Here is a 27728-nt window from a genome sequence, read left to right on the forward strand (position 1 = left end):
TTCACCTCCAAGTTTTACCCATATTTATAATTACAATGGACCTCGGTTTCATACATAAAGCTAAAGTTGATGCGTTACAGACAGTTTAAATCTTAAATGAGCACCAGAGGAGCAGCTGGCATCAGGACCGGAATACTTATGGAAAATAAGCACAGACTCTTTCTATTGTAAGCGTGACATGAAGGATCTTATTCCACAAACTGCACCTTTTTTTTGCAGATAAAAGTAGGATTAGACTTAAAACTATGATGTAAGAATTGTCAGGTCAAAATTTCAAGCGTAAATATAAGATATCCTGAATCCAAGTAAACATTAGTGAAGATTTTAATCCACTTATTCTTTGCCTTTCTCCTTACGTGTGCATGTCATATGTTCAACCGATTTCACTAAACCCTCTAAATCCAACATACAAAACACTTTAATTTAACCTACTTTAATCTTATTTTACTTCAAGACACTATTGTTATGTTAATCACTCAAATTATTCTTAATTCTTTCCCTGATTGTCTTTTAAAGAACATTTTAATATTTTTTTTATTTGTGTACAGACATCTTGCTCTGTCATACTGAATATTGAACGAATTAACTGAAGTATCTTCAGTTCCAGCCATGAAAAAAAACAATTTGCCTCATTTTGAGCTCATAGGGTAGGAACAGCATGTTACTGCCTCTTCGCTTTATTTATTCACCCTGTTGTTAATAAACCTATGAAGTCAAGGGCGAATTAGATAAAAGCGAAAGCTGCATGTCGAGTATTTAACTAAACATTTTTGCACTTCTAAGCTTCCAGTCTTTTTCCTCATGCACAGAAACTAATAACGGCATCATCGTCATTATTCAAAAAAGGATCTAAATGTCTAATATCAGGAAACAGAAATCTGGATTATTACAGTGCAGCATGCAGACTTCGTCCAATCAGAGACTTCAGGCTACAGGACCGAGTTGGGATATGAAAAATTCCCTCATAACGTTAGTTAAAGATAAAAAAAAATCCATAATGAATAAAATGAGGTGAACAGCTCTTATTACAACAAGAAAGAAGGGCAAAAGATCATTTTCTACAAGTTTTTACCTCAGTAGAAAGTGATCTCCTACAGATAGTTAACAGCTCACTGGCATCAGGCATTTTTCCCAAGTCACTACAGACAGCTGCCATTAAGCCACTCCTAGAGAAGAGAACTCCAGACGCCTCTATGATGAACAGCTACAGACCTGTCTCTAATCTCTCTTTTATATCCAAGATTATTGAGAAAGTTGTATTTAACCAGCTCAGCGACTTTCTGAGTGAAACTGGAAGTCTTGATAACTTTCAATCAGGCTTCAGACGTCATCACAGCACTGAAACAGCTCTGGTCAAAGTGTTAAACGACATCAGGTTGAATACTCATGCTGGTAATGTTCCAGTCCTGGTTCTGTTGGGCCTCAGCGCTGCGTTTGATACTGTAGATCACAGAATCCTGTTGCACAGGCTGGAAAACTGGGTTGGACTTTCTGGAGCGGTCCTTAACTGGTTCAGGTCCTACTTAGAAGGCCGGAGTTATTCTGTTACAATTGGCAGCTATGAATCTGAGCGAGTGGCCATGACTTGTGGAGTCCCCCAGGGGTCAATTCTTGGACCTCTTCTGTTTAACTTGTATATGCTCCCTTTGGGTCAGATATTCCAGAACTTTAACGTCAATTATCACAGTTATGCAGACGATAAACAACTTTATGTGTCTCTGTCATCAGACGACTGAATCAGAGAATATAAACCCAGCAGAGCTCTTAGAGCCAAGGACTCAGGTCAGCTGGTCCAGTCCAGAGTCCAGACTAAACATGGAGAAGCAGCATTTAGCTGTTATGCTGCAAACAAGTGGAACAAACTGCCAGTGGAGATTATACTTTCACCAAATGTAGACATTTTTAAATCCAGGTTAAAAACATTTCTTTTCTCATGTGTCTATGCATGAAATCTGCACGATATCTTTTAACTTATCTAGAATGTTGCTTGTTTTTAATCATTTTATTTATTTCTCTTTGTATTCTTTTATGTATTCTTTATGCTTCTTCCACTCCCTGCTGCAATCCTTTTTATGTAAAGCACTTTGAATTGTTTTGTACGTGAAATGTGCTATACAAATAAACTTGACAAGGAGAACAAACTCATCCAGGCTTCAACCTATAGTACAACAAAAACACCAACAATATTGTCTCAGAGCAGCAAAACAAAATTCTGCCTCAAACCGTTTCGAAAAAGGTGTTTAGTTCCCCTTTGAAGTGTTTTTCCGTCATCAAAATTCAACATTTTCTGCAGCGTGTGCACCGTTTCTCCACAGTAAATGTTCTTTTGCTTTATGACAAAGCTTTTTCAGGCCCATCTTTAAAAAAAAAAAAAAAAAGAAAAGAAGAAAGTTCTCTTTGAAAACGATGTGACATTTTCAACTGGAATGAAAACATTAGGAAGCACTTTATCTTTTTATGTGAAACTGAGCCGAGCAGCGAGATACTCCGATGGTTTGATGTGCTCCTGAGGGGTCGAGTCGGTTGACCAGCTGGTGCTCGGATGGACAAATGTCTGAAATCCCCCTAAACGGTGCAGTCGACGGCAAACACAGACATCTGAGGCAACGCTATGGCTGCGAGACGTGTCACACAACACTGTTACCTGTTAATCAGCATCAGGGTCACATTTGGAAAGTTATTTGTGAGATTTCAGCTTTAAAACTGCTAAAAAAATTTAGATATTCTATAGAGAGTCTGCACTGACAATAAATGGAGGTCTCAACTGTCCACATTCAACGTATTAAATGTAGGGCTGAGCAACAATTAAAATGTTTAATCTAATTAATCACATGACTTGCCTGATTAATCACGATTAATCGCATTTGTACGCAGAATCCAAAAATGAATCCAAAAGTAGTGTATAGCTTTTAGCATTTAGCTTTATTTTAAATGTGCTGCCATATGAATGAAAGTGCCATAACATTTGTTGTGCAAACACACTTTTAACATCAGCATCTTTCTGTAGTTTTTATGTAGAAGCCTCGCTCCACTGTCTGTTTCCTTGAATGACTTGCTGCTATCAGTTGTGTGTTTTGCCTTTAAGTGATATTTTAGACTGGAACTACTACGCTGAGAAGACAATTCAACTTGGCAGTGTTTACAGATGACTTTGGTTCTGTCGACTCCGCCGTCTGGAAGAACTTTAACATGAAAACGGCCGAGTAAAAGTTCCGTACCCTTCTCCAGGTTTGGTGGATCCGCCGATTACTTTCTTTTCCTGTTCCACAGCACACAGCAGCAGACTTTTACAAAATAAAAGCCTGTGAGAAACAGACTTTTACAATAAAATAAATAATAAAACCTGTGTTAATGCGCAATAAAATATCTATCGGCGTTATATAATTAACAAGTTGACGCGATAATTACTATTTAACTCGCCCAGCCCTAATTAAATGTATTAATCTGCATGTTTACAGGTTACCATATTACCATTTTGATGACCTGTAATGTGCCATATGGCCGGCTTGAAATGGTACAGAAGCAAACTTTAATGCACATCTGTATTAAACCGGAAAGTGTGACGTGTGTTAGCAAAGTGAATATTAAGAAAAGGAAGTCGTGTTGACAAAATGGCTTTTATGCACCACAAGTTTCTCTAGATTTGCACTGGAAATAACACAGAAAAGGCCTATCCTCTTTCTTATTACTCGATTTTTGGGAACTGATAAGACGAAACGCCTAATCAGGGGATCATCAGGAGACTCGACTTTCAGGGTTCAATATTAAGATAATATTTTAAGATATAAAGATATAGGCTGAAGTTTTCCAGTGAGTTTAAATTGCCCCGCTGACCACACTGGTGAAACATCTCTATGGAAGGACACTTTGTGGGGTTTTAAGTCTTTAAATCTATGCTACACACAAAAACAAAAAAAGCAGCAATTTCACCACAAAGGCTCAAAAATGTACAACAGCCTCGTTCTCTCTCTGTGACACAGCTCCTGTCGCAACGAGACGATGATGTAATGATGTCGACAGGCTGACAAGGACAAAAAATGCTGTACTGGGGGGAGGAGGAGCCGATGTCTTCATGTCAGATCGCTGGTTCAAATCCTATAAATCGTCGTGGACACATGAAAAATAACTGCCAACCAAAGTGTCGTCGTCCACAGTTTAAGCTTGAATTGACAAACTTCTTCAAACTGGACGCATAAAGAAATGTTCACTGGCGAGACCGGGCTGTACTAAGATAAGGATTTTACTAGGGCTGAGCAACGATTAAAATGTTTAATCTAATTAATCACATCATTTCCCTGATTAATGACGATTAATCGCATTTGTACGCAAAATCCAAAAATGAATCCAAAAGTCGTGTATAGCCTTTAGCATTTAGTTTTATTTTAAATGTGCTGCCATATGGATGAAAGTGCCATAACATTTGTTGTGCAAACACACTTTTAACATCAGCATCTTTCTGTAGTTTTTATGTAGAAGCCTCGCTCCACTGTCTGTTTCCTTGAATGACTTGCTGCTATCAGTTGTGTGTTTTGCCTTTAAGTGATATTTTAGACTGGAACTACTACGCTGAGAAGACAATTCAACTTAGCAGTGTTTACAGATGACTTTGGTTCTGTCGACTCCGCCGTCTGGAAGAACTTTAACATGAAAATGGCCGAGTAAAAGTTCCGTACCCTTCTCCATGTTTGGTGGATCCGCCGATTACTTTCTTTTCCTGTTCCACAGCAGACAGCAACAGACTTTTACAAAATAAAAGCCTGTGAGCAACAGACTTTTACAATAATAAAATAAATAAAACCTGTGTTAATGCGCGATAAAATATCTATCGGCGTTATATAATTAACAAGTTGACGCGATAATTACGAATTAACTCGCCCAGCCCTAATTAAATGTATTAATCTGCATGTTTACAGGTTACCATATTACCATTTTGTTGACCTGTAATGTGCCATATGGCCGGCTTGAAATGGTACAGAAGCAAACTTTAATGCACATCTGTATTAAACCGGAAAGTGTGACGTGTGTTAGCAAAGTGAATATTAAGGAAAGGAAGTCGTGTTGAGAAAAAGTCTGCTGCTCACAGGCTTTTATTTTGTAAAAGTCTGCTGCTCACAGGCTTTTATTTTGTAAAAGTCTGCTGCTCACAGGCTTTTATTTTGTAAAAGTCTGCTGCTCACAGGCTTTTATTTTGTAAAAGTCTGTTGCTCACAGGCTTTTATTTTGTAAAAGTCTGCTGCTGTCTGCTGTGGAACAGGAAAAGAAAGTAATCGGCGGATCCACCAAACATGGAGAAGGGTACGGAACTTTTACTCGGCCATTTTCATGTTAAAGTTCTTCCAGACGGCGGAGTCGACAGAACCAAAGTCATCTGTAAACACTGCCAAGTTGAATTGTCTTCTCAGCGTAGTAGTTCCAGTCTAAAATATCACTTAAAGGCAAAACACACAACTGATAGCAGCAAGTCATTCAAGGAAACAGACAGTGGAGCGAGGCTTCTACATAAAAACTACAGAAAGATGCTGATGTTAAAAGTGTGTTTGCACAACAAATGTTATGGCACTTTCATTCATATGGCAGCACATTTAAAATAAAGCTAAATGCTAAAAGCTATACACTACTTTTGGATTCATTTTTGGATTCTGCGTACAAATGCGATTAATCGTGATTAATCAGGGAAATCATGTGATTAATTAGATTAAGCATTTTAATCGTTGCCCAGCCGTAATTAATAATAAAACAGGGGTGGTCCGTGGCGTAGTGGGTTGAGCAGGCGCCCCATGTACAGGAGGCTATAGTCCTCGCTGCAGCTGGCCCCGGTCCTGTGCTGCGTGTCGTTCCCCCTCTCTCTGCCCCCTGCTTCCTGTCTCTCTGAACTTTCCTATCCATTAAAGACACAAAAGCCCCCAAAAAATAAATAGTGATTAGCACCGTCTCCTCACAGCAACAAGGTTCCAGGTTCGATTCCCGGCTGGAGCCTTTGAGCGGACTTTGCACTCCGGCTTCCTCCCACCGTCCCCAAAAACATGCATGTTAGGAGCCTCGGGGAAGGAAAACCAACGCCGAAGACGGATGTACTGGGTCCCCGACGCGTAACGGCAGTACAACGCAGCTGCGCCATGGAGACGAACGAGCACCAGAACGAGCCATTTTCACTTTTTCTATCGATAGTTCCTTCTTTGCAGCGTAGACCATTGGTTTTCAACAAAGAGCCCAGAGGCCCGACCTTTCGGCATTTGAAACGGCGTTTAGGAGCTGCAGCGTAACTATAACGTCTCACACAGAGGGATATTCCACTTTGTTTGACAGCAAACATTCTTTGTTACTCCGGGTTTGACAGAAAAATCTCTCCAAGGTCAGAAACGTTAACTTGGACTGATACAAAAAGAAAGAAAAACTATTTAACCGCTGGCCTTGATTATATTCTCTGAAGCACTGTTCTCAAAACTTTTTCCTCGTATTTCTTATTTTCACCTTCTTTCCACCTTACCCTGAGGCGGTTGCAGAGTTTGGTAGAAAGAAGGACTGACGAGCATTTTGCCAGAAGCGCAGAATCACTAGATTTAAGTCAGTGGCTGCTCGACTCCTCCAGAGAATGACAAGCACAAGGAAACAAAGACTGCATGATGGTTTGACTGACAGCCTTTTATGCCCGCTCACTACAAGGTCAGACGTACCCAAACAGAAAATAGACGCGAGTGATCCTGAATTTCTTGAAAGAATTCCCTTCGAGTGGGATAAAAAAACCCGCTGTGTTTCTTATAAGCTGCTGTGGAAAAACAACCTCTAAAGTGGCAACATAAAGAGAAGCCAAACCTCATCAGACTCACATCATCTAAATATAATTCCAAGACTGATACCATGTCAACTTCAACCTTGTCTCATAAATGTCATAAGGAGGAAATGTTCTGAGGTTAATTTCATTATATTATCAAGAGAATAAGGCAATTACTAACAAATGACAAAAAAGGGCAATTCAGAAGCAATTCTGAGGATAACTGACCGTGCTATGTCCTCTCGGCAGGTGGCTATTCATAATACAGCAGGTGATTCATATGAATTATTTCCTACCTGTCATTCACTTTGCTCTGCAGCCGAAGTCTGTCCAAGTAATTGTAGTCCTGTAGATTTTCACTTTGGCACCTTCAGCGGGATTCTTGGATGACCTTCCTGGGTGCTTCCTTCAGAGCAATTATCTGTGGACATTTTTGGAGAGAGAAAGAGTGAATATTCCACAGGGAACCCCAAAACAAATGCCGATCGATACAAAAAAAAAAAAAAAAGGCTTGTGAAAAACCAAACATGGCTGCATAAAAGCAACCAACCCGAGTCGTTGTTTTCATGTCTGACAACCGAGAAGAAGTGTGTGACACGATGAAGTACAAGGAAAATATCAAATAACAGCAGTCAGATGCTTGTGCTGCCGACTTCCACATGCTGGTTCCACCTGATAAAATTGTGCATCGAGTCGGTTGACCAGCTGGTGCTCGGATGGACAAATGTCTGAAATCCCCCTAAACGGTGCAGTCGACAGAAAACACAGACATCTGAGGCAACGCTATGGCTGCGAGACGTGTGTCCCAACACAAAGACACGTCACTGTTACCCAGAGATGGGGACTCGAGTCACTGCGACTTGGACTCGAGTCGGTGTTTTGATGACTTGTGACTTGACGACATAAAATAAAAGACTTGAGACTCGACTCGGACTTGGAAGTTAAAGACTCGGCGCTTGACTTGAGACACGATGACTAGAACGACTCGAGTGTTATTCAGTTCATGTTTTCAGTCTGAATATAAAATTAATTAAAAAATAACATGGATTACCCGGTAGGAGCGCAGGCTGAGAATGGCGTCATGATTGGATCCCTACCCTGTCGATCAGTCATGCCCTCTCTACATACCTTACTGTTTACTGGAGAGAATAAACTCATATCAGATATGCATCAACATGTCAGCGGGACCGAGAGTCGTTGTCTTCGGCTTCCGTAATCACCATTTTGACGGCAAAAGACGAACAGCACAGTGCAAGACATGCGGCATCAACATCTCAGACAGCCGATATAATATTATCCTGTTAGCCTAGTCGGTAGTTAGCTAACGTTAGCTTGATATGATACGGGGTGGACAGGTTGGACACATTGGCCGATGATGTTTACTGACAGTTACTTATATCTTTGTGTTTTCACTTTATTAAGATCAGATTCTGCAGGTAAAACTGCAATAATAAGGTGAGCTGACTTTGACTTGCCCAAGAAAAAATTACTTGTGACTTGGTCTAACTGTTACCTGTTAATCAGCATCAGGGTCACATTTGGAAAGTTATTTGTGAGATTTCAGCTTTAAAACTATAGAATATCTCAATGTTTTATTAGAGAGTCTGCACGGACAATAAATGGAGGTCTCAACTGTCCACATTCAACGTATTAAATGTATCTGCATGTTTACAGGTTACCATATTACCATTGTGTTGAACTGTAATGTGCCATATCACCGGCTTGAAATGGTACAGAAGCAAACCGGAAAGTGTGATGCGTGTTAGCAAAGTGAATATTTAACCCTCCTGTTGTCTTGCGGGTCAAACGTGAGCCACTACCATGTTTATCTGTAGATAAAATACCTTAAACTATCTTTTTCCAACTTGAAATTTTGTGACTTTTCCTAAAGGGACCTCATCATTAGAAAAAGTCACACTTTATTTTTGTTCATGTTTCCACGTGGGCTGTACACCACTAGGGTCCAAAGATTGTCTTACGGGTCATTTTTGACCCGTGAATTATAAAAACATTTAAACACCAGAAAAAAAGTTCACCGTTTTTTTCCCTTTCAATATAATTAATTCAGAAGTAATTACTTCACATTTATATAATAGCAATAGTAAACCTTTATTATGTAAAAGAAAACTGAGAAAACAAGAAAACTGTTGGTCCAACTGACAGTTGGTTTGTGGTAAAAATAAAAAAATAAAAAATAAAAAAAAAATTGGTGATTGTCTTTTTGTATTGTGTAACAAAAAATACATGATAAAAAATGTATTGAATTGAGTTGAATAGATAAATAACAGGTGGTTTCATCATACAAAATAGATTTTGGATTTAAAATTCAATTAAGTTGCTTTATTTTGGCCATTTTTTACCCATAGGACAAGGGGAGTAAACACAATGTTAAGACCACACAAGGGTTAAGGAAAGGAAGCCATGTTGAGAAAATGGCTTTTATGCACCACAAATTTCTCTAGATTTGCACTGGAAATAACAATAGCTGCATTCAGGGAACAGGGAACCCCAAAACAAATGCCAATCGATACAAAAACAGGCTTGTGAAAAACCAAACATGGCTGCATAAAAGCAACCCGAGTCGTTGTTTTCATGTCTGACAACCGAGAAAAAATGTATGACACGATGAAGTACCAGGAAAATATCAAATAACAGCAGTCAGATGCTGGTTCCACCTGATAAAATTGTGCATCACCTCTGGCATTGCACTTCTTGTTATCCCCCTTGGCCCCCAAGAAGCACAGAAACACATCAGTCTGTTTTCATACCGAGTGTTACAGTTAGCACGCTTTGGTATTTTCCACATGTGCTTATTCAATATCCCGGCGATGAAACCAGCAGGACCTCAATTTGCCTTCAAACGTTTAATCTCCAAAAGAAAAACACTTCCGCACAAAAGCAGCGAGAAGCTAAGTAACAGCGCAGGGTCATTTGGCACCAATGAAGTATTGGTAAAAACGAGTTTCCATGGAGACTAATATGCTCGCAGTCGAGGACGGAGCGGCGTTGTGGTATGAGAGAAGCAGGGCTGTGGGGCACGGAGATAAGTTCACACAAAAGAGACACAATGTCAACGCAGCCTCTCACAGAGAGCTCAACCTGTAATCAGCGGGAACATTTACTGCACACAGCTCCGTCAAACACCAAGGAAGCGAATCAAAACACTAATAACCAAATAACTCCACTCTGAAACCCAAACATCAAAAGCAGGATTTAGGGCACCACGCCTTCTTCTGAGCAAAAAGCTCTGCACAACGTGGGGAAATTCAGATTGAAAACCGGTCACACGCAAAAAGAAGTCTTCTAATAATACGAATTTATAAGTTGAGACGAAGTCCTCAAATCCTCATGCATTATTTATCCTGTTCGGAACATAAATCACACTCTCAAAGTGTCATTCGTCAGTCATTTTGGTGCAGTGCGTACCTCTCCTCGTGCTCTGGATGGAAACATTTAGGGGTGTCCGATGGTTATTAAAGTTATTAAACATCGTTGGTCAGGGTGTGCAGCAGCAGCTGGGCACCCTGTTGGACTCGATAGGCACTAATTAAAAGAAGTTTCCTCAACACCAAACAAAAGGAAACTCACTAACCTGATGGGGTGGCCATTCTAAGGCCCAGACAAAACGCCAAATCACTTTAACAGCAGCTTTAAATGCATCACGCTTAAACTACTTTGCCAATGGCAGAGGTGAAATAAAACAGGCAATTAAATCTATTTTATTCGTCAATCTCTAAGTCAATGAGACCTTAAGATGCACAATAACTCTGCAACAAACAATTAAAGCCAGACTTCATTTTACAATGCCTGGAATGAAGAAAGTACACCAATAAAACGCATTACTGTGTCCTCCCCCAGCTGCAGTGCTACTTGGTACAGTCCCAACTGTTCAACGTATGTCCCCCCCCCAAAAAAAATAACAACCCTAACCAGCCAACACCTGTTGTTTTTAATCTTTTTAAAACTTAAAGAGGTCGTGTTAAGATTTGGGAATTTCCTCCCGTCCTTTGGCATGTTTTCATGCAACGGCTCGCAAACAAAGCTTTTAGATCCAAGAACTCAGGTCAGCTGGTCCAGTCCAGAGTCCAGACTAAACATGGAGAAGCAGCATTTAGCTGTTATGCTGCAAACAAGTGGAACAAACTGCCAGTGGAGATTAAACTTTCACCAAATGGAGACAATTTTTAAATCCAGGTTAAAAACATTTCTGTTCTCATGTGTCTATGCATGAAATCTGCACGATATCTTTGAACTTATCTGGACTGTTGCTTGTTTTTAAATTCATTTAAATTATGTTTTTTGTTTCTCTTTATATTATTTTATGTATTTTTAATGCTTCTTCCAGCTGAAATGCTTTTATTTTATGTGAAGCACTTTGAATTGTTCTGTACATGAAATGTGCTACAAAATAAATTTGATTTGATACACTGAAGGGCGTCATTGTCCTTCACAGAAGCATAAAGGCTCCGAAACTTCCTGAAACGCCTTATTTTCTTAGTTTTCAGTTACTAAATCAACCTTATCAGACACCTGCTTCACTCGTAAGTTCTCACAGTGAATTTACTGATAACACAAAACGATGCATCTTTTATGATTCAGAGAGGAAACGTAGCAAACACCCCGACATGAAGGACTTAAGTTTATTTTCTTCTTCCTGAAATCACTACAGTTTCTTACCACCTTCTGAGGCCATTACAGTCTGATTTATTAACACTAAACCAGGTAACGGTGCCTGATGCTCGTTTTCTATTCAGTAACATGCACACACACACACACACACGCACGCTCTCTCTGACTTTGGCTTTGAGATATCTGCAGCAAAGACATGCAAACCCATTCAGTAGATGCCCATAAATCAGAGAAGGAGTCATCATACTGTGGGTTCCATAAGTTATAATACCTACAGCTTATTTATAATGAGGGCCAGGGTGAGCATTTTACGACGGAATCATGTAAAACAGCTGATTTTATGGTCACACTAATATAAAACGTGACATATACAATGTGTACTCAAACATTAGTGGCTAGAGTTGAGTCACAACAGAGGTTTCTACTAGGACTGGGCGAGTTAACATGTTATTATCGCTTTAACTCGTCGATTATTTAATATTAAAAAATAAAATAAATATTTTTAATATAAATATTTAATCGCACATTAACGCTGGTTTTAAAAAAAATAAAAAAGTATTATTATTTTTTGGGGCTTTTGTGCCTTTAATGGATAGGAAAGTTCAGAGACAGGAAGCAGGGGGCAGAGAGAGGGGGAACGACACGCAGCACAGGGCTGTCCGATGAAGGACTCGAACCGGGGCCAGCTGCAGCGATAATTATTATTATTTATTTTATTTTGTAAAAGTCTGTTGCTCACAGGCTTTTATTTTGTAAAAGTCTGCTGCTGTCTGCTGTGGAACAGGAAAAGAAAGTAATCGGGGGATCCACCAAACATGGAGAAGGGTACGGAACTTTTACTCGGCCATTTTCATTTTAAAGTTCTTCCAGACGGCGGAGTCGACAGAACCAAAGTCATCTGTAAACACTGCCAAGTTGAATTGTCTTCTCAGCGTAGTAGTTCCAGTCTAAAATATCACTTAAAGGCAAAACACACAACTGATAGCAGCAAGTCATTCAAGGAAACAGACAGTGGAGCGAGGCTTCTATATGAAAATTTCCCCAAATATGGATGGGATTACCCTCTAATTCAGCGGTCCCGGGGCTCCTCCAGCCCTGCACATTTCGGATGCTTCCCCGCTCCAGCAGACATGATTCAAATGAATGGGTCATTATCAGGCTTCTGCAGAGCTTTGATGAAAAGCTGAAGAGCTGACCCATTTATTTGAATTAGGTGTGCTGGAGTAGAGGAAACATGTAAAACATGCAGAGTGAGGGACCAGAATTGGGGGGGAACACTGCTCTCATTAAAGCGAGAGTCTACACTTTTCAGATCCCATTTATTACAAACTGCCTGGCCAAAAAAAGTCACACACTTAAGCCCCATACACACATGTCGCTGCTATTTACTCGCTCACTCGCCTACTCGCCACTCGCTTGGGTGCTTTTGCTGACTTGGTGTGTAGAAGTTGGGTGGCCACTGTTTGGAGAACACTGGGGGAACGTCACCTGTCAATAATCTGTATTCTGCATTTTAATTGGCTACTCGCTTTTACTCGCGTCGCTCGAAGTTGAAATATGTTCATCTCGGAATCCGCCCACATCGCATCGCTTGTACTCTCCTCCTCGCCTCCTCGCCTCGCGTGAACACATAGACATTCTGTTGACTTCACTCGCTGAGCGAGTAAATAGCAGCGACGTGTGTGTGTGTACGGGGCTTTAGATTCTGCTGGGTTACCTTTTTGCCATGTTTCAGTGTCACAGCATCTCGATCCATCCAGGGTTGCAATCATTTCTGAATAAGTTGTTGGAGTGATTATGGAGGAGTCTTCTTACCCTGATGCATCAACACAACAGACAGTAAATATCGCACCGGATGACCTTTTTGTTTCACTTCAGACTCCAATATTTATGCTCCAAAGCAAATAACTATTTCCTCTATTTGAACAACCCTCACTGTTATGTGGTTTCTTTAAGGCCAGACAGTTCAGTGGAAAAATACTCTTTAAATATTAAGCATTTCAGTATGTTTTAGGGTCAATTTTCTTCCATTTAATCTCAAAGAATCAAGTGATCTCAGATGATTGTCATTCAAGATTCACTTCCATGCACCATTCTTCCTCAAAGATGATGATTCACCGCCATCCCTCCAGGTTTTAAGATGCATTGGACAGTTCCTAACAGCTTTAGTGGTTACATCTTTTCCACAAACACAAGATGGGTCTTCTGACATGTTTAAGATGCACTATATTGCCAAAGGTATTACAATCACTTCCGTGTCCACAGGTGTGTGAATCCCAGCACCTCGGCATGCAGACTGCTTCTGCAAACATCTGGGAAAGAATGGCCCGCTCTCAGGAGCTCAGCGGACTCCAGCCTGGTACCGTGATAGATTTCCTCGCAGCTAAATATTCCACAGTCTGCTGTCAGTGGTGTTATAACCAAGTGGAAGCGTTTGGGAACGACAGCAGCTCGGCCACGTAAAACGACAAGGCGGGGTCAGCGGATTCTGAGGCGCATAGCGCTCAGAGGTCGCCGACTTTCTGCAGAGTCCGTCGCTGCAGAGCTCCAAACTTCATGTTGGCTTCAGTTTAGCTCGAGAACAGAGCGCAGAGAGCTTAATGGAGTGGGTTTCCATGGCAACTGCAACGCAAAGCGTCGGATGCAGTGTTTTGCCCTTCTCCATGTTTGGTGGATCCGCCGATTACTTTCTTTTCTGGTTCTGCAGCAGACAGCAACAGACTTTTACAAAATAAAAGCCTGTGAGCAACAGACTTTTACAAAATAAAAGCCTGTGAGCTACAGACTTTTACAGAATAAAAGCCTGTGAGCAACAGACTTTTACAAAATAAAAGCCTGCGAGCAACAGACTTTTACAAAATAAAAGCCTGCGAGCAACACTTTTACAAAATAAAAGCCTGTGAGCAACACACTTTCACAAAATAAAAGCCTGTGAGCAACACACTTTAACAAAATAAAAGCCTGTGAGGAACAGACTTTTACAAAATAAAAGCCTGTGTTAATGCGCGATATAATATTTATTGGCGTTAAATAATTAACAAGTTAACGCGATAATAACGAGTTAACTCGCCCAGCCCTATTATTTATTTTATTATTGTAAAAGTCTGTTGCTCACAGGCTTTTATTTTGTAAAAGTCTGCTGTGGAACAGGAAAAGAAAGTAATCGGCGGATCCACCAAACATGGAGAAGGGTACGGAACTTTTACTCGGCCATTTTCATGTTAAAGTTCTTCCAGACGGCGGAGTCGACAGAACCAAAGTCATCTGTAAACACTGCCAAGTTGAATTGTCTTCTCAGCGTAGTAGTTCCAGTCTAAAATATCACTTAAAGGCAAAACACACAACTGATAGCAGCAAGTCATTCAAGGAAACAGACAGTGGAGCGAGGCTTCTACATAAAAACTACAGAAAGATGCTGATGTTAAAAGTGTGTTTGCACAACAAATGTTATGGCACTTTCATTCATATGGCAGCACATTTAAAATAAAGCTAAATGCTAAAAGCTATACACTACTTTTGGATTCATTTTTGGATTCTGCGTACAAATGCGATTAATCGTGATTAATCAGGGAAATCATGTGATTAATTAGATTAAACATTTTAATCGTTGCCCAGCCCTAGTTTTTCCTAAATGTGACCTTTTTTTAAAGGATTTAATGTAGAAGTCATCCTTTTCTCTGCTTAAAAACAGAAAGCAGCCTGAGGAGATCCCCTTCTTTCACTAACAAAAAGGTTATTCCAGGTCTGCACACGTCTGCTGGTTAATCTGCACAGTTGCCTGTAAAAACGGACGTAAAAAGCCACTAAGTGCTGCTCAGAGGTGACCTTTGCTTTTGAGGAGCTGGGAAGCGACACGCTGTGAACGAGCCAGCAGCAACGCTGCAGAAGTTTACGCTTTGGTGCAGCTCGACCCGCGGGTCAACGGCGCGTCGAAAGCAACACGAATGATCAGAAGGAAAAAAAACAGACAATTACTGTATGAGAACCTCCCGTTTATCTGCCGGGGACTCGCAGCAGCCGCCGTCGTCATTGGTTACAAGGTGAGACACCTCACTGCACCCGAGCGAAGTATCGATGCGATCGAGTTGGGGTTTTTGCTTATCACCACAATATCAAGTCACCTTGTTCTCCCCCCCCCCCCCCCCCAATCAAATGTCAACAATGGTGCTATCTAACCCTGATATGAAGCCAATTAAATCCTCGTCTCAATCCATCGTGCTGCGGACTGCATTCTAATTTGTTGTCAGTTCAGCCTTTTTAACGTCGACACGTCTCTGCCGCCTGGGCTCGATGATGTTCGAGTTTAAAACTTTGATGGCGCGATCAGAAGGAGTAAGCTACGAATCGCCCCCCCGAGATGAAATATATGATGGTGCCGGCAGGTTCAGAGGTGCTCGCAGACTGCGATCCAGTTCCACGAGCCTCTGTTTTATCACAGGGTTGAGAGGGAGGCTGAAGCTATTGACACACAGAGGTACTGACTGCTAAGCCACCTCTCATCCCAATCGATCACAGGTCCACTCCACTACGAGTGGCATTCCCCCTTAACTCTCCTGTTGTCTTACGGGCCAAAAGTGAGCCACTACCATGTTTAGCTGTAGATAAAATACCTTAAACTATCTTTTTCAAACTTGAAATGTTATGACTTTTCCTAAAGGGACATTAGAAAAAGCCATACTTTATTTTTGTTGATGTTTCCATGTGGGCTGTACACCACTAGGGCACAAAGATTGTCTTATGGGGCATTTTCTCCCTTTCAATATAATTAATTCAGAAGTAATTACTTCACATTTATATAATAGCAATAATAAACCTTTATTATGTAAAAGAAAACTGAGAAAACAAGAAAACTGTTGGTCCAACTGACAGTTGGTTTGTGGTAATAAAAAAAAAAAAAAACTGCTGATTGTCTTTTTGTATTGTGTAGCAAAAAATACACGATAAAAAATGTATTGATTTGAGTTGAATAGATAAATAATAGGTGGTTTCATCATACAAAATAGATTTTAAAATTAAATTAAGTTGCTTTATTTTGGGGCTTTGGTAGGGCGGCTCATTTTTTAACCGTAGGACAAGGGGAGTAAACACAATGTTAAGACCACACAAAGGGTTGAAAAAGCGAGATCGTTCTGCTTGTGCTGACTGTCAGAGGATCCAGACACCTGGTCCAACACCATCTTCGGTTTGCATCGCTTCAAGCCCTCCTTTGTTCTCTGATCAAAACTCAGTTTGAGATGGTTTTGTAGCTCAGTGTTTTGGCTGCTGCAAAAAGCAGGAAACAGATGGTTGGCTATTTATGGACGGTGCAGCAGAGTCCAGCTCAAATGGAGAGTTCTTTCAAAGGATTTTACGCTTTTTAAAACGCCTGCACAGGGAACTTGGTGAAGTCCTGGACCAATGAGACGATTAAAAAAAAAGAGGATTTTTGGCTTTATCAGAGTACATTTGAATGCCTCTCTGCTTACTTTCTTTAAGGCGAGACACTACAGGTGAATGGGGTAATATTTTAAAATAATAGATATCACCATGAAACTTCCTCAGTCGATTACTTATACAAGTATGAAAAAAAATGTATTACAAGTTTTAGAAATTTGTATGTTTAAGTATGCAAATTAGGCATTATCTCATTAAATATGCGCACATTTGCGTATATTTCCAGAATATAGATCTGAACATATGATAAAGCAGGTGCAAAATTCTTTTTATTTTGTTTACACACAGAATTAAACGAGAATTATAGAAGGATTTCAGGATATCTGCTTTCATTTCCTAGGAAATACAAATATACTGCCCATGACCTAAAAAAAAAAAATCTATTTTCGCCATATTATTTTATCATAATGTCACACAAATCAGGCCAGGAATGATTTATCAACACATCCTTCTGTAAATATCGCTGTTTTTGCCTTAACTCCAGCTAATCTCTGGCCATTAACCCGGACCGACACTCTGCCCTTCCAGACCAGGCCTCTATTGGCCGTCCTGATCTCTGTCACATGATTATTTTGCACATCTTCGCAGGTTACATCGTGCATATTTGCTGCATTGAAGGCAGACAGTAATTACAGGAGTTTAAAACACTTCTGAGGACGCATCTCTGCGGAAGGTTACCATGGAGAGGACATGAATAAACCGGGCTGTTTGTGTTCCTGGATGTAAATAAAAATCAGGACACAACGATAAGCCATTCGTGACACGCCGTCTGGCAACAAGGTGACAGTTTGAAATTACATTAATCCTTATCTATTCATTATGAAATTTGTGAGTCCACATGTAAGTGCAGCAATAGCTTATCGCAGCGAGGTGCCTCGGCTGAATTCAAATTGATTTCTATCTTTGTGGAATCCATTGCAAATTCCTCTCATGGCCAAGCGATGCAGAAGGCAGCGACTGCTGCTCACAGGTCAAGTCAGATTAATCTCAGGCTATCTGATCAGCCCATCCCAGAGAGCTGCTCCATGTGTGAGAAATAGCACATTTTAGATTACAGCACTCCCTCTAAAAGCCTTTAGCTGTAGTGGCACGTCTCTCAATAGTTTGGAACAGAGCATTCATTTCATCTCTGGGCGCTTCTTTTAAAGGCTATCCCACAAGGTCCTATCACTGGGAGGTTCAAGGGCAAAATAAATCAGCGATGACACATCACATCGTTGTTATGTAGGGCGCAGAGGTCTCCTGTCTGCAGCAGCAGCAGCAGCAGCAGCAGCAGCAGCAGAGGCAGCAGCTCAGCCTCAGAGATCCCCTTTGTGTCTGAAGCTGGATCACATTAACAGCCTGACTCATTACATTAATAGTGGTGCCACTGCTGCAACATGAATAATGCCGTTCCTTCTGTGAAGGGGCTACAAACCAGTCTGACAGCCGGAGAAAGCATCAGACTATTATTAACCATAAATCCATAAATGACACACACTGTAAACACTGTACATACAGCAGGGGAGGGGGGGGGGGGGCACTCTGAATCCATTAACGGTGGCTGAAACATGAAATGAGTAAAAGCCAACTGTTTGTGTATTTAAATGAGAGTCTGTTGGAATTTATGAGACTGAACCGAGACACCTGGTTTTCCATCTTTCTGCCAAATAAAGAAAATAAACGACAGAAATATAATCTTTTAGATTAAATTAGATTGTACTTTATATATCCCACAACGGGAAAATTCACTTGCCACAGCAGCAACAGCAGATATGAAGAAGAAATTCAAAAAAGAGAAAAAAAAATATATATATTTTTTTTTAAAAAGAGAAAAAGCAAGTACTAAAAAGTAAAGTGACCAAAAAGTAAATAATATTGCACATTGTGATGTTGAAATTAATAAAATATAAATATACGGATAAAGAAAAATCTCTATATGAGCAGGTTTGTTCAAGTTACTTTTAAAAAGTAATTAGTTAGTTACTAGTTACTGCTCCCAAAAAGTAATTGAGTTAGTAACTCAGTTACCACATTGTAAAAGTAATTAGTTACTCAGCAAAGTAACTGTAGCGTTATTTTTTATGTTCTATAACGCTGTTACGTTCTATAACATCAAATATGTTTATATTAACTGATTGAAGAATAAAAACACTATATACAGTATTTAGAACATTCTGTATTTATTTGAACTCAATAGATTGCAGCCTGCCATATGATGCATAGAAATAAAAACATAAATATTGAATATAAAATGGTGATGGTGGTCACCTGTTTGACCCAAATTAAAAAAAAAAAACCGAGTGTTTGTTTTCGAGTGGCTCCGCCTCCTTCGCTGGGGCTCACGCTAGCTGCATTTGGGCCTGGGGTTGGGTTGGCTAGCTGCATTTGGGCCTGGGGTTGGGTTGGCTAGCTGCATTTGGGCCTGGGGTTGGGTTGGCTAGCTGCATTTGGGCCTGGGGTTGGGTTGGCTAGCTGCATTTGGGCCTGGGGTTGGGTTGGCTAGCTGCATTTGGGCCTGGGGTTGGGTTGGCTAGCTGCATTTGGGCCTGGGGTTGGGTTGGCTAGCTGCATTTGGGCCTGGGGTTGGGTTGGCTAGCTGCATTTGGGCCTGGGGTTGGGTTGGCTAGCTGCATTTGGGCCTGGGGTTGGGTTGGCTAGCTGCATTTGGGCCTGGGGTTGGGTTGGCTAGCTGCATTTGGGCCTGGGGTTGGGTTAGCTAGCTGCATTTGGGCCTGGGGTTGGGTTAGCTAGCTGCATTTGGGCCTGGGGTTGGGTTGGCTAGCTGCATTTGGGCCTGGGGTTGGGTTGGCTGGCTGCATTTGGGCTTGGGATTGGGTTAGCTAGCTGCATTTGGGCTTGGGGTTGGGTTAGCTAGCTTCATTTGGGCCTGGGGTTGGGTTAGCAGCTGCAGAAGCAACAAGTGCTTCATATTCGCATGGGTTGATGTAAGGTGCTTCATCAGATTTGAGTTACTTGAGGCAGACGTGGATAAAGTTTTTTTCCCTGGGCATAGCGTGCATGTTACATACACATTATTGCCTTTTATCTCCACGAGTGAGAAATAGTGCCGGTACTTCCAGTTAGAGAGCGCTACCTTTGAACTTCCCTGGCTCGTCGCCATTGTCGCTGTCTTGTGTGTGTTTAGTCGTCAGCGCGTGCAGTGAGACAGCGTGAGCAGGGCCTCCGCCCACACAGCCAATCATCATCGCATTTGCAACGGTGTCATCATCCCCACCCCTGCTCTCTCCAGGCAGCTGATGTGTAGCCGAAAGCCTACAATCAAAGTGTAGTAACGCGCCACTTTATATTCTCAGTAACGATAACGGTGTTGTAACGATGGGAAAAGTAATTAATTAGATTACTCCGTTACTGGAAAAATAACGCTGTTAGTAACGCCTTTATACTTAAACGCCGTTACTCTCAACACTCTATACGAGTGGTGGATTATCATGGAAATGCAACAACAAATCCCAGAACGGTTTAGGCCCAAAATACATCTGTGATATGTTCAGAAAATATAAACCCAGCAGAGCTCTTAGATCCAACGACTCAGGTCAGCTGGTCTGGTCCAGAGTCCAGACTAAACATGGAGAAGCAGCATTTAGCTGTTATGCTGCAAACAAGTGGAACAAACTGCCAGTGGAGATTAAACTTTCACCAAATGGAGACATTTTTAAATCCAGGTTAAAGACATTTCTGTTCTCATGTGTCTATGCATGAAATCTGCACGATATCTTTGAACTTATCTGGACTGTTTAAATTGATTTAAATTATTTTATTTGTTTCTCTTTATATTCTTTTATGTATTTTTAATGCTTCTTCCACTCACTGCTGCAATGCTTTTATTTTATGTGAAGCACTTTGAACTGTTTGTACATGAAATGTGCTACACTGGAAAAAAAATCAAAGTCTTACCAAGTATATTTGTCTCATTTCTAGTCAAAATATCTCATTACACTTAATATAAGACACAACTGCCTAACAAGTGCTATTTCAGCCAGATATAGGGACTTGTTGGAAGACAATACATCTGGAATATCTTGTTAAATGAAAAAGTCTTGAAAACAAATTGTTTTGACATTTGAAGAGGTTTTTAAGCTAATTTCAAGATAATTTTTAATCTCAAAAGTCCTAAATATCACATCTTATTTCAAGAAATCTTGACAAGCCGGTTTTCACTAGTTCCATTGGCAGATTATTTTGCTTATTGCAAGCAAAAACATCTTGCATTTGTTGTTTTTTTACTTATGTTTGGAGGGGCATTTTTTCCAGTGTACAAATAAATTTTATTTGATTTGAACATGATCAGTGGGTGCATGTGTTCGTGGCAGCTCCTTCTGGCTCAGCACAATTTGGAAATTCTTCTTCTTCTTCAAAAAGCCGAAGCTCCTCTAACCTTCCGCACCTAACTCCACCACCGGGGGATCTGTCACAAATCAAGGATGGGAAGGTCAATAAAAGCGAGCCATGCCAGATCCTCTGACTGACACATCAAAAGTTCCCTCAGCGGTGCTCAACACACCGCCTTCCTTCCCATCCGACCAATTTAGCCGAGTCCGAGGGGAGCCCCCCTAATCCATGCCTCTGAAAGTGCGCTTAATCAACCTCTGATTAAGAGGGAGCACGCCGAGGTGTCCGGCAACATCCTCACTGCCCCCCCAAATCTACCCCTGAAGCCAATCAAAACACAAGGAAATGGGCTTTATTCGGCTTCACAGCCTCTGAAAGGCCTCAAGTCTTCCTGCTCTTATTTTCGGGCCCCTCGTTCTTTACAGCAAAAAAGTAGAACAAACATTTAGTTATTTCTAATTCCTTTCTTCTTTCCTTTCCATCCCTCCCTCTCTCTCTCTCCTTTTGTCCTTTTTTTTGTTCAGTTGTTGTTGTTGTTATTATGAGTGTCCCCCCGGGCGTCTGGGAATGAATTAAACATCAGCGTGTTGGGAGGAAGGGCACAGCTTCTTCTGAGAGGACCGAATGCAGAGCGCCGTTTGAGAGGAGTGGAACAGCGGAGGTGACGGGGGAGGCTTCGCTCGGCACGAGGAACCATCGGGGAAACACTTTGACCTCCAACATCAAACCGCCTTCACGTGTAGTCGTTTCTTCCTCCTCAGGCTCCTTCACGTAATTGAGGGTACGCCGAACTTATAACAAAAGGCAGGCGGTGTTTGTCTTGTGTGTGACAAAGCGATAAGTTTTGTTGCTCATCTCAGGTTTCTAGGAGACGCCCGACTGATTCGCAGCCTGATTTGTGTTGATTAACTTTGTTAGCGTTAGCATGTTTTCCACATTGAAGCTGCCACTAAACCTGTGGTGGTGTTTGGTAAAGTTAGGGAACATTTTTTATAATTAATCAACAAGTGCATATCTCATACACCTATATTCCAGGAGGTTGGACTGTCTCCTCATGTGAGGAATAAAGTGTGTCAACATGTAGAGGTGCCTGCAGGAGTGAGTGCTTCTTAATATTTACTCTGGACTTTATCTATTTATCTATTCTTATTTCTAGTTCATGCAGCAGGTGCATCAAAGGTTTATGTTATACTTTTATATTCATTTTGCTCAAAAATGAACCAGTATTATTTACTTATTGCAACTTAGCTTCAGGAGGTAACAAAGGCTGTGTTCGAAACCGCATACTACTCCTACTTCTCATACTGACTTTTTTTCCCGGATGCATACTAGATTCTCCGAAATGTTGGGTATGCATCATGAGGTTACTACTCATACTCAAACTACCCAAGATGTAACGTAACGTGATGTCGCCGATCGTCATTTCCTGTCAAAACGGCAGTTTCAAGCTAGCTACAACGAGGGTAGGTTCACTTCCTGTTTTCAAAACAAAAGCACCAATTGTATGGTAATGGCTTTCCCTATGATAAAAGGCAACGGGTATTTTATTTTGTGAAAATAACCGGAAGTGCGTTGCTCACTGCGGCTAGCTTTAGTAGCGCCGAATTCGTGGTAACAAAATTGTAAACAGCCGGTATTTTGTCAGGTTTTCAACACGTTGGGGATCTAAACGACTACTTTCTCACCTGAAAATGTTTCAAATGTTGCTAAAGTTTACAGAGTTTAGAGCTTAAGTGAAATCAGCTTCAGGCCGGCTGATTTCGGCTCGGGCAGGAGCGAAATGCATTGTGGGTAACCGCTCTGCATACTGTCTGATCGATGAGTATGCAGAATGGAAATATGTGGTTTCCAACACAGCCAATCCCTCTGAAATTAAAGGGATAGTTCGCCTCTTTTGACATGAAGCTGCATGACATCCCATATCAGCAACATCATTTCTGAACATCTTCTTACCCCCTGCTGCGTCCTGTGAGCAGAGTTCCAGCCTCGTTTTGGTGCTGATGAAAGTAGTCCGGCTAGTTGGCTGGGGTTTAAAAAATAAAGCGTTTTGCTTCTCAAAACAATATGCGTTCAACAGAGTAATACATTTGCATCACAAAATGGTTCTCTAGGAAAAAGTCAGACCTCACAATCTCTTGGCCCTATTTTCTCTCCCTTCGTATCACTGCCTGCTGTGTAGACCGTGCAGGCCGAGTAGCAGACTCCGTAACAGGCGCGGCTGGAACTCGGCTCACAGGACGCAGCAGGGGGTAAGAAGATGTTCATAAATGATGTTGCTAATATGGGATGTTACACAGCTTCATGTCAAAAGAGGCGAACTGTCCCTTTAAGAGTTTAATTGCAACATTAACTCTTTCACATGGAAACACTCTGCTAAGATTAGCTACAGAAGAAGAGCAGATGTACCAGTCTGTGCTACTCCGAAGACTAAAGATGGACATTTCACAGTTTTAAATTCATCGTAAAGAACAATAAATAACAAAAAGGTAGAAATATCTTCATATTTATATACCCAACTTTAGTGCACGTACAGATGAAGTGGACGTGTCTTTGTTTTGAGCATATTTCACAGCTTTATGTACTGCACACACACAAAAAGGCACTTTTAAAAGGTTTATGACTGCGGTTTAAAGAGTTAAATGTTGAAAATCTTTCTTGGTAGTTTAGCCTAAATGATAACGGAGACTTTGGCACAGCCGTCCTTCTGAGGGAGACGGATTTATAGCCAAGATTTTACGTTTGTCATTTAGTTTGTATAATTTTAGCTTTCCACCTGGAGTCCATGGTAACATCTGAACTGAATTAATGAGGAAACTACAATAAGTAATGATGCTTCTTCAGTGGATGACTTCCTCACCTTCCTTCTGCAGCTTATCTCTCTAAACAGCCAATTAGATGCAGCACCTATAGAGTTGTAATTCTGAAAGCTATTTCTGTTTGTGTGATTTGCTTAATAGTTTCTATTCCTTTCTTTCTTCTATTCATAAACTACTTAAGGCCACAGTGCTGCACAAACCAAGTGGGCAGGTAAGCTGCAAGTCGCCCATGGCTGTCTGTTTAGTCTAAGTCCAACCGCCCATCATTGGTCAAATGGACATTCTTTGCTCATGAAGGGTCCCATTACACCAGCTTTAGTGCTTTGGTTATTATTTTCCTTTAGCATATATTGAATATATTCGGTGCAGCCTTTCTGATGGACAGAATATAATGCTGTGCTATAATTCCTCGCAGCCGCATCATTAAACCGATTCAATTTTTATTCTACTGCAAATAATAATTGGCATTCATGCAAATAAATACAAGCAGGAGTTTGAGTGTGATCAGCCTACCTTAATGTGACAACATATTTAAACTTATTTTCCTTTTGTTGTTCTGAATTTCCCCACCTCTGTAATAAAGTGCCGTTTTCATTGGGTTTATACACCAAATAAGCAGTTTAAAAAAAGACAAAAGATTATTCTTAATCACAAAGGTGGAAAGAGTGCTGAAAATTTGTACTCAAGTACAAGTAAAAGTAATAGTGTTAAAACAATACTTAAGTAAAAAAAAAATACTCTAGTACAAAGTACTCTAGTACTAGACTACAATTCACACAGGCTCACCAGAGTCAGTCGCAGTCGAATTAGTGGCGAAACGGAACGAACGCGTCAACGGACCGGAAATTAAATTTCCGCTACTGCTAGCCTCTAGTACCGGGTTACTTTGCTTTAATTTTGGAACCCTAGCCAAAATTTTTGGTCCCAAAATTAAAGCAAAATAACTGAAATTTATCGTTTTAATGCAAAGTTAGCTTTGTAATGTGTGCACGTTCTATACGGGAGGCCAGAGTGGGGTTACACGGCACTGAAAGGATCGGCTAATTGGCTAAATTACAATAAGACTCAGTTATTAAGTTCATGTAGACAAACCTAAATCTGACAAGAAATCACATAGGCTGTGTTCGAAACCGCCTACTACATACTTGCAAATGGCATACTCATCTATCAGACGGTATGCAGAGCGTTTACCCACAATGCATTTCGCTCCTGCCCGAGCCGAAATCAGCCGGCCTGAAGCTGATTTCGCTTAAGCTCTAAACTCTGTAAACTTTAGCAACATTTGAAACATTTTCAGGTGAGAAAGTAGTCGTTTAGATTCCCAACGTGTTGAAAACCTGACAAAATACCGGCTATTTACAATTTTGTTCCCACGAATTCGGCGCTACTAAAGCTAGCCGCAGTGAGCAACGCACTTCCGGTTATTTTCACAAAATAAAATACCCGTTGCCTTTTATCATAGGGAAAGCCATTACCATACAATTGGTGCTTTTGTTTTGAAAACAGGAAGTGAACCTACCCTCGTTGTAGCTAGCTTGAAACTGCCGTTTTGACAGGAAATGACGATCGGCGACGTCACGTTACGTTGCATCTTGGGTAGTTTGAGTATGAGTAGTAACCTCATGATGCATACCCAACATTTCGGAGAATATAGTATGCATCCGGGAACTTAAAAGTTAGTTAGTAGGAGTAGTAGGAGAAGTAGGCGGTTTCGAACACAGCCACGGTGTAAATTGTACTCAAGTATGAGTAAAATTAAAGTACAAGTACCCAAAAATCTACTTATTTACAGTAACGTGAGTATTTGTAATTCGTTACTTCCACCCCAGCTTAATTATATAAAGTTATTCTTTATAAAACCTAACCCACCCGTCTAATGAAGGAAACAAGTATTAGCAGGTCAGACCTTCGATCCACAGCCCACTGACTGTAAAGGACACCAGAGAGGAAAGAGAAAGACTGAAAAATAAGCGTGAATACTCTGCTCACCTGTGCACAGCCTGCACTGCCTGACAAAGCTAAAAGAAAAAGGTTAACCGGCAGAGACAGGTGTTCGGGTCAGTGTGGTCTTCTTTAAGAAACATGGATATTTCCCCTGGTATAGCAGCCAGAAAGCTCAGGGAAAGACTGGTTGTCTACACAATTAGCAACAAAACTGTCCTTTAGTGCTCGGCGGAGTGTTGCCGTGTGGAAACTCAGCATCTGACAAGTGGCTCTTTTGCATAAAACAGAGTTTGAAACTATAAAAAAACCACTGGAAAAAACTTCCCTCCAAAAATAAGTAAAAAAACAACAAATAAAAGACGTTTTTGCTTGAAATAAGCAAAAAAAAAAATCTGCCAATGGAACTAGTGAAAATCAGCTTGTCAAGATTTCTTGAAATAAGATGTGATATTTAGGACTTTTGAGATAAAAGTGATCTTGAAATTAGCTTAAAAAGCTTGTTTCATATGAAATCCGACTCAAAACTATTTGTTTTCAAGACTTTTTCATTTAACAAGATATTCCAGATGTATTGTCTTCAAACAAGTCCCTATATCTGGCTGAAATGGTACTTGTTAGGCAGTTGTGTCTTATATTAAGTGTAATGAGATATTTTGACTACAAAAGAGACAAATATACTTGGTAAGACTTTGATTTTTTTCCAGTGAGACTCAAAGAAAACCCACAACCTCTGACTTTTTAAACTCGTGCTGATGTGAAGTTTGCGTTTCTTCCCCTTTCATAGCATAATGCAGGAAAATGCTGACAGAAAGCTGGGCGGTTTGAATGAAAAGGCAGGAAAGTTGTTTATTAACATTAAAAACAAAGAGGGGACGGTCTCTGATGCATCCTATGAAGTTGTCTCAGAGTGTCAGTGATTGATTAATGTTCACGAGAGAGGATGGGTCTGGTTAGGTGGGCAAAACCAACCAAATAGCTGAAGTAATCCATCTGCTGTCAGCTCGAAGAGTAGGAAAACTACATTTTAATTAATACAAGCTCTCATGTATATTTATTCATTTAATGCTGGCTTGCACAGAGAAGGTACGCTGCAGACTGTGCTTTTGTGTTCTTTTTTTTGTCTAGTATAATCAGGCATGAGCATGGCAACTTTAAAAAAATCCCGCAGGCAAGTTATGAAGCATTTCAAGGTGAAATATTGGATTTTTTTCTCCCCCCCTTAAGTTGATTATCCAGGAGAAATGAGAAATGAGTCTCATATTTCAAGGCAGAGTTCAGTGAACTGTGGTCATGTGATTAATACCCTTCCTCCAAGTCTTTTGCCAAAAAAGAGCTAATGCCTGGCTTTTGGGTTTTGCAATAACAAGAGAATTTGTGTGTGTTTGTGCACACGGTCAACAACGAGAACAAAAAGTCCAAAGGGTTCTGCAGAAGCTGCGGAACAGACTGGGTAAGAGAGTGGGTTAAAAGGAAGTGTCCATCTCCTCAGTCAGATAACTCGAGCTATTTCTGAGCGACTTTGATCAACAAAGAGCTGTGCTTGTCCAAGGCAACTCCCACATAAAAAAAAAAAAAAAAACAACACACACACACAGCTGAGGTTGTGTAATCTCTTTGCGTTACATATAACAGCAGAGGACTTCTTCCACATGTTGGGCACTTAGCAACAGAAAACAAAGAAACAGATACTCACCGACGGTGCTCCCCCAGCAGCAGAAGCGTTGCGGCGCTGTTATATTCTACGTCTAACGGGTTATGTGCCGCCTCGCCTTGCATGTCCAAATTTACAGAGACAGTAGCTC

General features: G+C 40.7%; 1 protein-coding gene across 10 annotated transcripts in view; it reads right to left on the reverse strand.

Moving 5' to 3' along the window:
* Positions 1–27728, reverse strand: part of LOC142372105 (RNA binding protein fox-1 homolog 3-like) — a 616940-nt gene that overhangs the window by 518331 nt on the left and 70881 nt on the right. For 9 of the 10 annotated variants that reach the window (XM_075454905.1, XM_075454908.1, XM_075454903.1 and 6 more), the window contains exon 2: positions 7069–7193. The gene's annotated coding sequence lies outside the window, so the exon portion shown is untranslated. Of the gene's footprint in view, positions 1–7068; positions 7194–27619; positions 27695–27728 lie in introns of those variants that run through there. The other variant, XM_075454901.1, reaches the window with a different exon arrangement.

This window comes from Odontesthes bonariensis, chromosome 21 (genome assembly GCF_027942865.1).
Source record: "Odontesthes bonariensis isolate fOdoBon6 chromosome 21, fOdoBon6.hap1, whole genome shotgun sequence".
Classification (NCBI taxonomy): domain Eukaryota; kingdom Metazoa; phylum Chordata; class Actinopteri; order Atheriniformes; family Atherinopsidae; genus Odontesthes; species Odontesthes bonariensis.